Source organism: Hemiscyllium ocellatum, chromosome 10, assembly GCF_020745735.1.
Source record: "Hemiscyllium ocellatum isolate sHemOce1 chromosome 10, sHemOce1.pat.X.cur, whole genome shotgun sequence".
Taxonomy (NCBI): Eukaryota; Metazoa; Chordata; class Chondrichthyes; order Orectolobiformes; family Hemiscylliidae; genus Hemiscyllium; species Hemiscyllium ocellatum.
The window spans coordinates 86,453,392-86,465,391 of NC_083410.1; the positions used below are offsets into that span (position 1 = coordinate 86,453,392).

At 49.0% G+C, this 12,000-nt stretch overlaps 1 non-coding gene across 1 annotated transcript; it reads right to left on the reverse strand.

The window, feature by feature from the left end:
- Positions 1-7,167: 7,167 nt before the first annotated feature.
- Positions 7,168-7,280, reverse strand: LOC132819929 (U5 spliceosomal RNA). Its single transcript, XR_009645144.1, has one exon. It is a non-coding gene; the product is annotated as a U5 spliceosomal RNA (small nuclear RNA).
- Between the last annotated feature and the right edge of the window lie 4,720 nt (positions 7,281-12,000).

Here is a 12,000-nt window from a genome sequence, read left to right on the forward strand (position 1 = left end):
TCTCCTGTAGCTGCTGAGGTGCGGTATCCCACACTCCTGCAGAAACAGGAGGTCGGCTTTAACGCTGGCCAGGAAGGCCATCGTTGAAACACATCGCGTAGCCGATTTGATGCTACGCACATTGATGCTGGCAACTTTAAACCCCATTTTAACAATTTACAAGGTTAATAGTGTCCATTTGTTGCTGGTCTTGCTCCTCTGGGGTAGCTGCGTGCATCCCCGTGGTGACGGCAAACTGCTGGACCATCCCAGGGCTGAGGTAGCTGTCCGGCTCCACGCTGGAGCCATTTCCCCGCTCTGGTGTCTTTGTGTCAAGCCCAGGGTCCGCACCGTCCAGTTCTCCATCTGACAGTGGGGCTGTCACAGGACCGCTGCTCCCAGTTACCTGGAGCTGTGGGCCGGTGGACACCTCTTGGTTCTCACCGGGTAGGGGGAGGCCTTTACCCATCCCCACAGAGGGATCGTCTTTCCCTTCTTGGGTGGTGCTGCCCTCCTTTCTCCCCATGGCGCTCTGTCTCTTCCTCTGGTGGCGACCCTTCTTGCGCCCGTCCTCACCATCAGAAGAGCTGCCTGTATCCTCGGCTTGGAGGTGTCGTTTCCCCCTTCTCTGGGTGGCTTTGGGGCCCGAGACAGGTTTCCTCTTCCTATTTCTGACTGTGATCCAGTCATCTGTCTCCTTTGATTCCTCCTCTTCCATTTCCTCCGTCTGCCTTGAAGGAGCTTGGATCGGCTGCTGCACCTCCCCGCTGTCTGCCGTCTGCTCCGCTACCGCCTGCTCTTCCTTCTGGGTGTCTCCAGGCACCGTTTCCGTGCTATCTTGTGGTGCCCTGCTGTGCTTTGGCGGTCCCCGGCTCGTGTTGCCACCTCTGGCCATCTGTGCGTAAGTGGCGGCTCCTCGTCTTGGGCAGGCCTTGTACATGTGGCCCGCCTCTCCGCACAGGTTACAGTTCTTGGCCTCCTTGCAATCCTTGGTCAGGTGGCCTTCCTGTTTGCAATTTCGGCATACAGTCACCTTACAGTTGGCCGCCATGTGGCCTGACCTCCCGCAGGTTCGGCACACCTTCGGCTGCCCTGCGTATGTCAGGTAACCTCTGCTTCCTCCGATGGCGAAGCTGGAGGGTGGGTGGAGGATGTTCCCGCTGGCATCGACCCTCAGGGATACCCTGACCTGCTGCTTACTGGTCCAGATCCCGAAAGGATCGACCACATCGGTGCTTTCGCTTTCAACCTGGACATACCTCTTCAAGAAGGTGAGAACATCTGCCGCTGGGACGTAAGGGTTGTACATTTGGATTGTCACAACCCAACTCCTCTGCGCAGGAAGCACACACAACGGGACCGCCGACAAGATGGAGAACAGAGGTTCCCCTTCCTTCTCCTTGAAGACCTTCAGGAGCTGCTCACAATGCTTCACGCTCCTGAAGGTCACGTCGAAGTAGCCTGCCCCAGGGAAATCCTGCAGGCAGTACACATCCGCTGCTGCAAACCCACAGCACTCCAGCAAAACCTTCTTCACAAACACCATCCGATCGACCGGTGTGTGCTCCTCCACCTTCTTCACAGTCACCCTGACTGTGCTGCGAATGCCCTGGCCAGGGCTGCGAGCGCCTGCTGAGGCCATAGCTCTGAGGTTGGCTGATACCTGAATTGGCGTTAGGCCGAAGCCAGCATAAAGATCCACCAAGAGCAGGTCAGCACAACCAAACGACCCTCCAGCGGCCAATCACGATCCAGCGATGGTCTCCAGCAGCTCCAACGACTCGCAACACGAACCCCTTGGTTTTTCTCCCGCCAGCGCACTTCTGCAGCGTCGAACCTGCAGGTCTCGAGCAGAATCTCTTCCTCTGGACCTCAGGAACTACACATATTCCAAGCCAAAAGGCCGAGAAGCGAAGTCTTCAGATAATGACCAGGAACAGATCATTTCCAGCCAAAGGCGAAAGATTTAAACGATCTGAAGAGAAACCAGAATATACTAAACAACTCGCTAACCTTACCCTCAACCCACTACGCTTGTAGCTCTGTAGCATCATGCTGACTGACCACACCGACACGTATCATCAATACCAGAGTACAAAGAACTTCATTCATAATAGGTTCAATAGGGAAAAATCGTTAATATCTCACAGGAAGAGGGGTAACTATTTCCTGTCGCACCGTTATGTTCCAGGTATGTAGATGAAGGGGCGGGGCCTCCCTCTCGCCCCGCTGGAAATCATATTGCTGGTTGTCGGTCCTGTGCTGTTTATGCTTTGGATGGCGAGACGAGCACCGCCTCTCTCACTCTTTGTCCTCCTCAAGTTTTTTTTAAAGTTGGGAGGCCGAACGAAATTTAAAGCGGCCGGGGGTGCTGATGCCCCTCAGGAATTCCATGCTTTTAAAATTTTCAGATTCCGAGTTTTGAATTAGCCCACACCAAAAACCGTTCAGATGAAATCAAAGGTAGCATTTAACTACAAAACATTCAAAGTGTGAGGGAACTGCCCACCAAGCCCATTCACACAACTTGAGTCATGTGAGACAGACAGGCTTTTCAGGTGCTCGGTGTTGAAACAGGCTGTACCGACTGCATGGCCTAGTCCTGGGGCAGCCCAGACCTGGCTTGAGCATTTAGGAGGTAGAATAGAGGAGCTGAATACTATTTCAAAGGAGAAAGACTGTGGAAATCGACAATATAGTGGGAATTGAGAACCCTCTCGCAAGAATTCCAAAAATCTAGTACAGGTATTCAATTTCAGCAAGTAATCGGGAAGGCAAATTGAATATTTACTCTTATTTCAAAGGACGTCAAGTATAAAAGTAGGGAAGTTTTGCTAAAACTATACAATGCACTTGTTGGACCTCAGCTGGAATACTGTGAACACATTTGGGACACTGATTTAAGGATATTGACACGTGAAGTAGCCAACAGAAGGCACACGAGGTTGATAGCCTGTTTGAAAGGACTGCCTTACGTGCAGACGTGGACTAGTTTGATTTTGTACTCATTGTAATTTACATTAGATTACTTAGAGTGTGGAAACAGGCCCTTCGGCCCAACAAGTCCACACCGACCCGCCGAAGCGCAACCCACCCATACCCCTATATTTACCCCTTACCTAACACTACGGGCAATTTAGCATGGCCAATTCACCTGACCCGCACATCTTTGGACTGTGGGGGGAAACCGGAGCACCCGGTTTAGATGAATGAGAAGCAACCTCGGTAAAACATTCAAGATCCTTAGCGTATTTGAGCAGGTGAAAGGAAAGAGATTGTTTCCCCTTGCGGAAGAGTCCAGGAGTAGAAGGTCAAAACCTCGGAATTGGAGAGCAACGACAACTTTCAAACTAGGTGAGGGTAATGAATTTATGGGATCAGCATCCGGAACTGATCGGGAAACTTTCTGATTCCCACTCTGAGATTGAGACTGCACTAACACTGCTGGTCTAGAGCTGTCGGATCCAGCTGTGACTTCCCAGCAAAGTCCATTTGGGAGAGCACGTCCCACGACTCCGTGCGTGATATCCTGGCAAAGGGGTTCCCCTGGTCGAGGCTGATGAGGCAGGTATTCAGCTCCTGACTTGCACCCAGCTGATCATTCCCCTGAGGAGTGTGAGGCTCTCAGAGATCATTCTCCGTGGTACAGCACAGGTCTGGTTGGGGCGATTCACCAATCCCAGATCAGACCTGACCCGGTTGGCGAAGACCTTTGACCTTGTCATCCGCATTCAGCAGTGAAAGTGATTGCCAATGTCTAATTTCCTCACCCAACCACTTCCGCTCATAGTTGAGTTTGGGGATAGCTTTCCGCATACTGTGGTACACCTCCAGCAGATCCTGGCCAATCAAGCCTCACAGAGCCGAATACAATTCGCTTTCAATCACCGCGGTGCACAAGTTTGCATTTGCCAGCAGTTTCCCAGAGTGAGCCTCGAAATTGAGGATCAACAACACCAAGCACATTCCTCAGTCAGGAGAGAGCAAGGACTGCAGCTGCTGGAGATCGAAGTCGAAGGGTGTGGTGACGGATAAGCGCAGCCGGTCATGCAGCAACTGAGGAGCAGGAGAGTCGAGGCTTCGAGCATAAGCTCTTCATCAGGAATGACGGGGTGTTCCAAGGCAGCTGAGAAATAAAAGGTGGAGGGGTGGGGCCGGGAAGTATTTGGGAATGTGATAAGTAGATGAAAGTGGGGTTGAAGGTGATAGGTCGGAGAGGAGAGTCGAGCGGATAGGTGGGAAGGAAGGTGGACAGATAGGACAGTTCAAGACTGCACTCCCAGGTCGTCTCCTAAGCCTGAACATTTTAAATGGCCCTGGCACTCCGCCAAGGACATGCAAGTCCTGGGCCTCCTCCACCGCCAAACTCCAGTCACCCGATGTCTGGAGGAAGAACGTCTCATGTTCCACCCTGGGACGGTCTAACCACACAGAATATCATCAGTTTCCCCATTTCGTCTCCTCCCACCTTATCCCAGATCCAACCTTCCAATCCAGCACTGCCCTCTTGAGCTGTCCTACCTGTCCATCTTCCTTCCCACCTATCTCTTCCACCCTGCTCTCTGACCTATCACTTCACTCCCAACTTCAACTACCAGCTCGCCTTCCCAGCTACCTTCCCTCCCCCCAACTGCCATTCATCTCCTAGCCCCCTCGGGCCACCCCCTCGGCTCAAACCGTCGACTCTCCTGCTCCTCGGACGATGCCTGACCGACTGTGCTTTTCCAGCACCACACTGTTCGACCTCCCACGTTCACTATTCCGAAGACAATCCTCTTTCTAGGTTAAAACTCACACGACACCGGGTTATAGTCCAACGGGTTTATTTGGAAATACCAGCTTTCGGAGCGCTGCTTCTTCATCGGGTACATCCACATCAATATTCCTTCTGTCACTCATCTTTTCTGAGACCTAATAGACCAGCACTGAGGACTAGATGGCGAGAACCATTCCCGATCAACAATGAGATTTATACACAGGATTTATATAACAATGAGCTAAAGAGGGAGCTAAGAGCAGCGAGAAGGGGACATGAAAAGTCTTTAGCTGGTAGGATTAGGGAAAACCCAAAGGCTTTCTATAGGTATGTCAAGAATAAAAGGATGACTAGGGTAGGTATCGGTCCAGTCAAGGATAGTAGTGGGAAGTTGTGTGTGGAGGCGGAGGAGATTGGAGAGACATTAAATCAGTACTTTTCATCAGTATTCACTCAGGAACAGGACACTGTTGCTGATGTGAATATGGAATCACAAATAATTAGAATGGATGCCCTGGAAATATGCAGGGAAGAGGTTTTGGGAATATTGGAAAGGATGAATATAGATAAGTCTCCTGGGCCTGATGGCATTTACCCCAGGATCCTATGGGAAGCTAGGGAGGAGATAGCAGAGCCATTGGCCTGGATTTTTATGTCGTCATTGTCAACGGGAATAGTACCAGAGGACTGGAGGATAGCGAATGTGGTCCCATTGTTCAAGAAAGGGAGTAGGGATAGCCCTAGTAACTATAGGCCAGTGAGTCTGACTTCAGTGGTGGGCAAAGTCTTAGAGAGAATGGTAAGGGATAAGATTTATGAACATCTGGGTAGGAATAACGTGATCAGGGATAGCCAGCATGGTTTTGTGAAGGGCAGGTCGTGCCTCACAAACCTTATTGAGTTCTTTGAGAAGGTGACTAAGGAAGTGGACGAGGGTAAAGCAGTAGATGTTGTGTATATGGATTTTAGTAAGGCGTTCGATAAGGTTCCCCATGGTAGGCTAATGCTAAAACTACGGAGGTATGGCATTGAGGATACATTAGAGGTTTGGATTAGGAATTGGCTGGCTGGAAGGAGACAGAGGGTAGTAGTTGATGGATTATGTTCATCTTGGAGCGCAGTTACTAGCGGTGTACCACAAGGATCTGTTTTGGGACCATTGCTTTTTGTTATCTTTATAAATGATCTAGAGGAAGGACTTGAAAGCTGGGTAAGCAAGTTTGCGGATGACACAAAAGTCGGTGGAGTTGTGGATAGTGAGGAAGGAAGTGGTAGGTTACAGCGGGATATAGATAAGTTGCAGAGCTGGGCGGAAATGTGGCAAATGGAATTCAATGTAGCTAAGTGCGAAGTCGTTCACTTTGGTAGGAATAACAAGATGATGGATTACTGGGCTAATGGTAGGCTACTTGGTAGTGTGGATGAGCAGAGGGATCTTGGTGTCCATGTACACAGATCTCTGAAAGTTGCCACCCAGGTAAATAGTGCTGTGAGGAAGGCATATGGTGTACTGGGCTTTATTGGCAGAAGAATTGAGTTCCGGAGTCCTGAGGTCATGTTGCAGTTGTAGAAGACTCTGGTGAGGCCTCATCTGGAGTATTGTGTGCAGTTTTGGTCGCCATACTATAGGAAGGATGTGGAAGCTTTAGAACGAGTGCAGAAGAGGTTTACCAGGATGTTGCCTGGAATGGTAGGAAAATCTTATGAGGAAAGGCTGAGGCACTTGGGGCTGTTCTCATTGGAGAAGAGAAGGTTTAGGGGAGATCTGATAGAAGTGTATAAGATGATTAGGGGTTTAGATAGGGTAGATACTAAGAACCTTTTACTGCTAATGGAGTCAGGTGTTACTAGGGGACATAGCTTTAAATTAAGGGGTGGTAGGTATAGGACAGATGTTAGGGGTAGATTCTTCACACAGCGGGTTGTCAGTTCATGGAATGCCCTGCCCGTATCAGTGGTGAACTCTCTTTCTTTATGGTCATTTAAGCGGGCATTGGATAGGCATTTGGAAGTTATTGGGCTAGTATAGGTTAGGTAGGATTCGGTCGGCGCAACATCGAGGGCCGAAGGGCCTGTACTGCGCTGTATCCTTCTATGTTCTAATGAATGGAAATACTCTATCAGATCAGTTTGCAGCCAACAAAAGCAGCCTTGCCAAAACAGGTAGCAATGAAGACACCCATAAAATTAAGACCTAGGCAAAAAGCAACAAAGTCCTCATTGCTGATAAAACAAAATCCAAAAAAAAAGCTCAAAGTATGGCCAATGGCACGAGGACACCGTTTTAAGAGGTAAGAGAAGGAAGCTCCCAAACCGTAGGAACCAGTCTCAAGACTACCCACTAAACATGGCAAAATATAGAAAACCACACAACATAAAAGACAGAAAGCACAAAACAAAAACTTCATATCTTTCTTTGCAACTATTGAACAGCCCTACAAAAGCAGGGCCACAAAAAATTGATTCAAACTCTGAGTGTTCCTCTCCACGGAAATCTTTAGTAAAAGGCGAAAGATTTATACGATCTGAAGAGAAACCAGAGTATACTAAACAACTTGCTAACCTTACCCTCAACCCACTACGCTTGTAGCTCTGTAGCATCATGCTGACTGACCACACTGACATGTATCATCAATACCAGAGTACAAAGAACTTCATTCACAATAGGTTCAATAGGGAAAAATCGTTAATATCTCACAGGAAGAGGGGTAACTATTTCCTGTCGCACCGTTATGTTCCAGGTATGTAGATGAAGGGGCGGGGCCTCCCTCTCACCCCGCTGGGAATCATATTGCTGGTTGTCGGTCCTGTGCTGTTTATGCTTTGGATGGCGAGACGAGCACCGCCTCTCTCAGTCTTTGTCCTCCTCAAGTTTTTTTTTTAAAGATATTTTTATTAGAAATTTAATATTTTGACAGATTTACAAAAATAAACAGAACTTTCAAGCACAAACATTAATATAAAAATAGATCTTAAATATATAATCATCAAAATTCAAAGGAATGATACTAAAGAAGAAAGAAAAACAATGAAACTCAGTTAACTACTAATCTAATCCACAATTATCCAGAGTGTATAGTTGAGTCACTTACATCCTTCAAACAAGAGAAAATGTTCTCTAATACACTCATAACAGTATAATAAAAAGGAAACTATTTCCAAACAATAAGAGCAAAAAAAAACATGTTTGAATGGAGATCCTCCCCCCTGTTCTCAGGGGGCCTTACTTCCTTTCTAAAGGTCCACCATATCCTCTCCCAAACAGTGTCCCACCCTTGACCCGGGCGCTCCTTAATAGGATTTAGATATAATACCGAGCTAGAGTTGACAGTGAGCGCCCCACCCCCACCCCTCCCCACCCATACCTGAGTATATCTGATACATCAATGCCACGTACAAACACACATAACTATAAAATTACAACTCCAACAAATTACAATTAAGTATAATAACATAAAATAGCAAGAGAAGACAACCCTGCTCCCAGAAGCAAAAGTAAAGTAGAGTAAAGTATCCACTTCTCCCCACGGAGTGTGGAAGAGGCAAGCCAACATAAATTGTCTCTTACGATTTATTTAAACGAGTCTAAAAGTTCCTTAGCCTCTTCTGGTGATCTAAAATTATACTCGGATCCTTCGTGGGTAAAGCATAACGTCGCTGGGTAGCGCAAGGTGTATTGAATATTTAAGTTCCTTAGACATTTCTTCACCTCATCAAACGCCTTCCTCCTTCGGGCCAAAGCCGGGGAGAAGTCCTGAAATAACATAATCTTGGATCCTTCATGAATCATAGCTTTAGGATCCTTTCCAAGCTTTCTGGAGGCATCCAGGAGTATCTGCCTCTCCCTATAACTCTGCAGCCGGAACAGGACCGGGCGTGGGCGCTGGTTTGGGCCAGATCCGCATGCTGCGACCTGGTAGGCCCACTCCACCCTTACCCGGTCAGTTTCAGCCCCCAGGTTTAAAAGCTGGGGCAACCATCGCTCCAGAAATACTACTAACTGTCCCTTCTCTTCTTGTTCAGGGAGGCCCAGAAGACGGATATTCTTTCTCCGATTTCTATTATCCAGGTCATCCATGTAGATTTCAAAGGCCCGGACTCTCTGCTCCAGAGCTCGCACCTGTTCTGCAGCTGTTTGTGCTGCAGCCTCGGAGGTCATGGCCTTTAGCTCCGCCCCCTTCACTCGGCCCTGTAATTCCTCGAGAGCCTGGCTGTACTTTTGTAACTTTTCTTCGAATGCATTCCATCTCTGTCTGGATTCTGCGATGAAATTGACGAGTGTCGTTTCCAGCCTGGCAATCATCTCTTCAAGGCCTGTTTTTAAATCAGCTGCAGCAGGAGGAGAGGAGGGTGGGGGAGGGGTCTTTGTTTTCTGAGAGCTGCGGGATCCCTTTGGTTTACTCATTATCCACTTAATATTAAACTGCTTAAATATAATAGTAAACAGCTAATTAAGGTTAGAAAATGTTTTTGGGTGGTTTGGTAAGTGTGGTGGGGGTGAGTAACTCACTTTACCCAGGTTTTGGGAAGAGCACTGTAAACTCAGACTTGCTGAGTCGCCGCCATCTTGGATCAACCCAAGTTTTTTTTAAAGGTGGGAGGCCGAACGAAATTTAAAGCGGCCGGGGGTGCTGATGCCCCTCAGGAATTCCATGCTTTTAAAATTTTCAGATTCCGAGTTTTGAATTAGCCCACACCAAAAACCATTCAGATGAAATCAAAGGTAGCATTTAACTACAAAACATCCCAAGTGTGAGGGAACTGCCCACCAAGCCCATTCACACAACTTGAGTCATGTGAGACAGACAGGCTTTTCAGGTGCTCGGTGTTGAAACAGGCTGTACCGACTGCATGGCCTAGTCCTGGGGCAGCCCAGACCTGGCTTGAGCATTTAGGAGGTAGAATAGAGGAGCTGAATACTATTTCAAAGGAGAAAGACTGTGGAAATCGACAATATAGTGGGAATTGAGAACCCTCTGGCAAGAATTCCAAAAACCTAGAACAGGTATTTAATTTCAGCAAGTAATCGATAGGGAAAATTGAATATTTACTCTTATTTCAAAGGACGTCAAGTATAAAAGTAGGGAAGTTTTGCTAAAACTATACAATGCACTTGTTGGACCTCAGCTGGAATACTGTGAACACATTTGGGACACTGATTTAAGGATATTGACACGTGAAGTAGCCAACAGAAGGCACACGAGGTTGATAGCCCGTTTGAAAGGACTGCCTTACGTGCAGACGTGGACTAGTTTGATTTTGTACTCATTGTAATTTACATTAGATTACTTACAGTGTGGAAACAGGCCCTTCAGCCCAACAAGTCCACATCGACCCGCCGAAGCGCAACCCACCCATACCCCTATATTTACCCCTTACCTAACACTACGGGCAATTTAGCATGGCCAATTCACCTGACCCGCACATCTTTGGACTGTGGGAGGAAACCGGAGCACCCGGTTTAGATGAATGAGAAGCAACCTCGGTAAAACATTCAAGATCCTTAGCGTATTTGAGCAGGTGAAAGGAAAGAGATTGTTTCCCCTTGCGGAAGAGTCCAGGAGTAGAAGGTCAAAACCTCGGAATTGGAGAGCAACGACAACTTTCAAACTAGGTGAGGGTAATGAATTTATGGGATCAGCCTCCGGAACTGATCGGGAAACTTTCTGATTCCCACTCTGAGATTGAGACTGCACTAACACTGCTGGTCTAGAGCTGTCGGATCCAGCTGTGACTTCCCAGCAAAGTCCATTTGGGAGAGCACGTCCCACGACTACGTGCGTGATATCCTGGCAAAGGGGTTCCCCTGGTCGAGGCTGATGAGGCAGGTATTCAGCTCCTGACTTGCACCCAGCTGATCATTCCCCTGAGGAGTGTGAGGCTCTCAGAGATCATCCTCCGTGGTACAGCACAGGTCTGGTTGGGGCGATTCACCAATCCCAGATCAGATCTGACCCGGTTGGCGAAGACCTTTGACCTTGTCATCCGCATTCAGCAGTGAAAGTGATTGCCAATGTCCAATTTCCTCACCCAACCATTCCGCTCATAGTTGAGTTTGGGGATAGCTTTCCGCAGCTGAAAATGTGTTGCTGGTTAAAGCACAGCAGGTTAGGCAGCATCTCAGGAATAGGGAATTCGACGTTTCGAGCATAAGCTCTTCATCAGGAATGAGAGAGTGTGTCAAGCAGGCTAAGATAAAAGGTAGGGAGGAGGGACTTGGGGGAGGGGCGATGGAGGTGGGATAGGTGGAAGGAGGTCAAGGTGAGGGTGATAGGCCGGAGTGGGGTGGGGGCGGAGAGGTCAGTAAGGAGATTGCAGGTTAGCAGGGCGGTGCTGAATTGAGGGAACCGAATGAGACAAGGTGGGGGGAGGGGAAATGAGGAAACTGGAGAAATCTGAATTCATACCTTGTGGTTGGAGGGTTCCCAGGTGGAAGATGAGGCGCTCCTCTTCCAGCCGTCGTGTTGTTATGTTCTGCCGGTGGAGGAGTCCAAGGACCTGCATGTCCTCGGTGGAGTGGGAGGGAGAGTTAAAGTGTTGAGCCACGGGGTGGTTGGGTTGGTTGGTCCGGGCGGCCCAGAGGTGTTCTCTGAAGCGTTCCGCAAGTAAGCGGCCTGTCTCCCCAATATAGAGGAGGCCACATCGGGTGCAGCGGATGCAATAGATGATGTGTGTGGAGGTACAGGTGAACTTGTGGCGGATATGGAAGGATCCCTTGGGGCCTTGGAGTGAAGTGAGTGTGGAGGTGTGGGCGCAAGTTTTACATTTCCTGCGGTTGCAGGGGAAGGTGCCGGGGGTGGAGGTTGGGTTGGTGGGGGGTGTGGATCTGACGAGGGAGTCACGAAGGGAGTGGTCCTTGCGGAACGCTGATAGGGGAGGGGAGGGAAATATATCCTTGGTGGTGGGGTCCGTTTGGAGGTGGCGGAAATGACGGCGGATGATACGTTGTATGCGGAGGTTGGTGGGGTGGTAGGTGAGAACCAGTGGGGTTCTGTCTTGGTGGCGGTTGGAGGAGCGGGGCTCAAGGGCGGAGGAGCGGGAAGTGGAGGAGATGCGGTGGAGGGCATCGTCGATCACGTCTGGGGGGAATCTGCGGTCCTTGAAGAAGGAGGCCATCTGGGCTGTGCGGTGTTGGAACTGGTCCTCCTGGGAGCAGATGCGGCGGAGACGAAGGAATTGGGAATATGGGATGGAGTTTTTGCAGGGGGCAGGGTGGGAGGAGGTGTAGTCCAGGTAGCTGTGGGAGTCAGTCGGTTTATAATAGA